Source organism: Apis dorsata, unplaced genomic scaffold, assembly GCF_000469605.1.
Source record: "Apis dorsata unplaced genomic scaffold, Apis dorsata 1.3 scaffold_91, whole genome shotgun sequence".
In the NCBI taxonomy this organism is placed as follows: Eukaryota; Metazoa; Arthropoda; class Insecta; order Hymenoptera; family Apidae; genus Apis; species Apis dorsata.
Window position 1 is genome coordinate 18,849 of NW_006263389.1, and position 4,367 is coordinate 23,215.

Below are 4,367 nucleotides of genomic sequence, written 5' to 3' on the forward strand. Positions count from 1 at the left end.
ACGAAGGGAGGAATGGAGGGGCGTTCGATTCCTCCCGGAAACGGGAGAAAGAAATCTCCTCGCCGATTAATCGTTTTCGCCCATATCCCCCGTGGACGGAACGATTCGAATCGAAATATAACCCCCCTGTCGACGATGGTATCGGGATAATCTACAAAGTCAGGGCAGGGGTATTTACAGTTACTTCGGTACAACGCGCCACCGAGGCAGCGGTGCATGCCGGATTTATGCGATGTTTACACTCGCGCAAGGCTGCTAATACGGCTTTCCGACAACAGCCGCCCACGTCACAACCGCTCCACCGCGTCTCGAAAGTGAAACTTCTGTTTGTACGTTAGTTCCGGCTAATCCCCCATATTACCCCACCGTTGGCGCTAGATCCAGAACTCGTCGAGAAACGAGGTCCTCCCGCGAAAAATGTCTACGTCGAGATCGGTAGGCCGTCGAGAATGGGTATGGAAGGGAAAAGAAGAAGGGAGGATCGGTTCGATCAACGCTATTTACCGTGACGGAAGGGGAAACGGATCGTGTGTGCGAGGCACGGTAACTCATTCGCCGATAAATTTCGCCAGCCCAAGCATCGATCACAATGTTCTATTTTGCTCATTGGTGTTTTTGTCGGCGGCATTCGATTCAATTCGAGGATGCGGTGAGTCGATATATCTCCCGAGGTGTCATGCGCCGCCCGTAATGGATGGCGGCTGTACCCTTACCCTTACTACCCGAAAGGAGAGCCCGTGCCAAGAACCTACCCACTCCCTTCCCCAGCCCGCCTCCGTTTCCGATCCTGATCCTTCCTCTCTGTCCCTTTTCTTTATTCCCCCTCCACATCAATCGTGTTTGTCTCTATGCTAACGCAACCAACCACCCCCTTCTCGATAATCTTACGATTCGATACACGATCGGCCGCCGCTCGTTTCCATTAGCGCGATTCGGGGAGGGAAGGAAATTGGCCACGAAATCGAACGAGGAATCTCTCGAATTTCTACGCGATTCCGGGATCCCGAGATAATAGAGATATTATTATCGTTGGAAATAAGAAAGAAAGGAGGAATTTTGTTTGCATCCCGTTACGGGAGGAACCGACGCTTTCCGATTTACAAATCATTTTAGTCAGCCAGTTGAGCAAACGGGTTTTCCCTCTTTGTAATCTCTCTATATGTATATATTCTCTAACGAATAATTTCTTTCTTCTTTTTTTTCTTTATTCAAATACAAGAGAGAAAGGAAAGAGTCGAAATAATGGGGAAATACGAGAGAATTGGGTTACGAGTACAAAAGGGAGAGAATGTTAATGCGCGCGAGATGGAGAGGAGAGACCGTTTAAAAGTAGGAATTCAACGAATCGAGAAATCATCCGCCGAGAGTGTATAAAACGTAGAAAGATTTCCGAAGTGGAAACGAGCAAACATGAAAGCACGCGGAAGAAAACGCACGCGCGATTGGCCCGACGAGGATATTCATAACGTGTGAACGCCCACGAGCGTTCAAGCGTGCGTCGAATGGCAAAACGTGCGAGAAGAACGGAAGCCAAGAAAGGCTGAAAGCGCTCAGGTGATTCCGGGAGCGGCGGAAATACGCGAGGTCGAACGTAAGTGGCCAACTTTCCCATTCGTGCTTCCTCCCGCGACTCCGTAACGACTCGCGAAAGAAACGAATCGTCCAACTTTTACGACTTTTAACGAGATCGTAAGTTTATGCTTAAACGGATATCAATTTCACGGACGAAACTTCTTCTTAAACCGTAAACGCTCCCCCCTTTTCCAAATTTTCCTAATCGTTCTCGATCGAACGGAGAAACATTGTTTTCGATTATCCCGCGACGACTTTTCTTCTAAGCCAGAACAGAAACATAGCATAGAGACCGAGTGAAATACGCTTTCTAATTTCGACATAGAATCGTCATAGAGAGAGGGATACCTACGGATTTAGGGAGGCGAATGACACTTCCCCTCGGCAGCCCTAATACCGAGTTCAAGCCTCTTACCCTCCTCTTCGAGCAAGGATCGATAGTCTGGCATCATTGGGCTCGACCGGCTGATGCGGGGAAGTCGAAGGCGGAGGTGGAAGTGGAGCGGTGGTGGATGCACCAGGGGAGAGGGACAGCAACTTTCGCATACAGGGCTCTCTCCGGCCAAGGATTAGCATGAATGGGCATCGTCTGCGCCGCCCGAGATAGCAACACGGCCTCTCGCATATTATTGTTCCGAGAAATTAATCGCATCCATCGCAGATTACTCCGCGATTGCTTTTCCGGTGGTCCGTCCCGGAAAATCCGCCTCGTCTTCCGTCCCAACTCTTCCATTTAGGGGGAGAGGGGACAAAGGTCGCCTGACTTCACGCGCGTATCCGATTTCTTCTTAATTATCCCTCTTCTCCTAGGGGAACGAACGAGGGAAGTCTCGCGGTTTTTTAAAATTTTTTTTTAAAAAGCGCAGAGATGTTTAAGTGGGAATCGATGATTTCGCGGATGGGTTTTCTGTCCCTCTCTCTCTCAGCCGACAACAGGGAATTTTCCAGGGGGATCTGATCGCGTATAGACGCGTACATTGTACGCGATTAAATTGCTTCGTTACGACGTATTTCCTAGTCGTAATTCTTCTCCGATAACATCTACGCGTTTCAAGCTAAATAAAGTAATTAGGGAATTTAATGGAACTATTCATCAAACTAGCAACGTATAGTATAATTTTACGTACATTACCCGTATTCGAAAACCCGTTTCGATGTGTACGCGGCACGCAATAATAAATTATATTTCTGACGCAACAAAATTTTTATTATATCAATCTCTCCACTTTTCCCTTCTCTCCCCTTTCCTGTCGATCGCCACGGTTGAAATTTCGTCGTAATCGAATCGTTGTCGGACTTGAAATAATTAAACGTAATGGCGGATACCAGTTTCTCTAGTCCATCCAAGTCTCGAGAGGTGGCGGGGAACAGAAGCGACGGTAATTCTCCGGCGAATGTGGTCATTATGGAGATTTTATCAAGGCCCGTTGCCAGCAAGCTTAAGCTTCACCTTCAACCCGCCAGTTGCGCGTTCCACGCGACAAAATGATAATGAAAGAGGTGCGAGTGATTTAGATGCGCACACAATGGCGGGAATGTGAAGAAACATCGAGGGGAGGGAGGATCCGAGAAGGGTCGAACCCTCGAAATAACGATAGATCAACGCGTTTTCCACGTTGGAGTAATGGAATTAGGATTCATAAATCTGAGAAAGCGTACGTATATACGTCCGTAATAAACGGGGGAGGGACGAGGGGGTTACGAGTTGGCGGCGGAAACGCGGAGGATAAAACTCGAATACGTACGTGTGTAGGTAATGCGACTTTAATGCACCATGTATTATTCAGCGATCTTTTCCGTGTTGCGTGTTCAATTCTTTCTCCGCGTACCCACGCGTAATTACGCACGATCGTTTATCTCGGATTTTACGCGCCTTTGCCAACCCTTTCCATACCGAATCGCTCTTCTTCCAACCGTCGACAACCCTCGAGGAATGATCGTAGAGTTTCTCTCCGCGGACAGTGACAAATAGAGTGTACCTCTTGCCAGCTCCGAGAACCGTGTTTCACGCTTTGTTTACCGTTTGTCGTGTTATGCAAACAACCAATTTTTGCCCCTTGTGTACCCGTTCAATCTTTTACCACCCTCCTGCTCCGCTTCACTTCGGGACAGGGTAGGGGACGGTTGATGCGTTTGTAACGAGTCGTCGTTATCGAAGAAAAATTATCGTTATTGATGATCGAATGGGTCCGTTTAGAAATTGATAAGTATTCTCGCCATTTTCCTCTTCTTCTTCTTCTTCCACTTTGTGTAAATTCCCGGTCAATAATTCAAACGTTTCCCGTATGTAATCATTCGTTCTTATCCTCGATCGACACGAGCAGTTAAGGAGTTAAAAATTATTAGCAAAGTTCGGAGCGCGTATCGGGGAAATTAGCGCGTAATATGCATATAGATGCATGCGTGACAGGTCGCAACGTGACGGGCGAGCACGGGTCGTTAGCCGTACGGTTGTTTCGTCGGCGAGTCACGCCTAATCACCGATGAATACAACAATCGCCGCGTGATGAACGATCAGCAGCCAGCCTAGCCTTTATTAACGTCCGGGGCTCGTGTAATTAGATTAGAGCACACCCACCGCGCGACCATCATTTTCCACGCTGATTTTGCGCCGCGCAAAATCGAACTTGGAACAGGACCCGCTGGGAACCGAACCCTTTGATCTCGCCCCTCCGATGACGCAACGTTCTTCCGGTGAATGAAAATCATTTCGCGCTGCGCCCGGATTTAATTCACGTGCACCGCGGGGGAGGGAGGAGGGGGAGCCTCAACCACCGCGTCTCGCTTCATTCCAG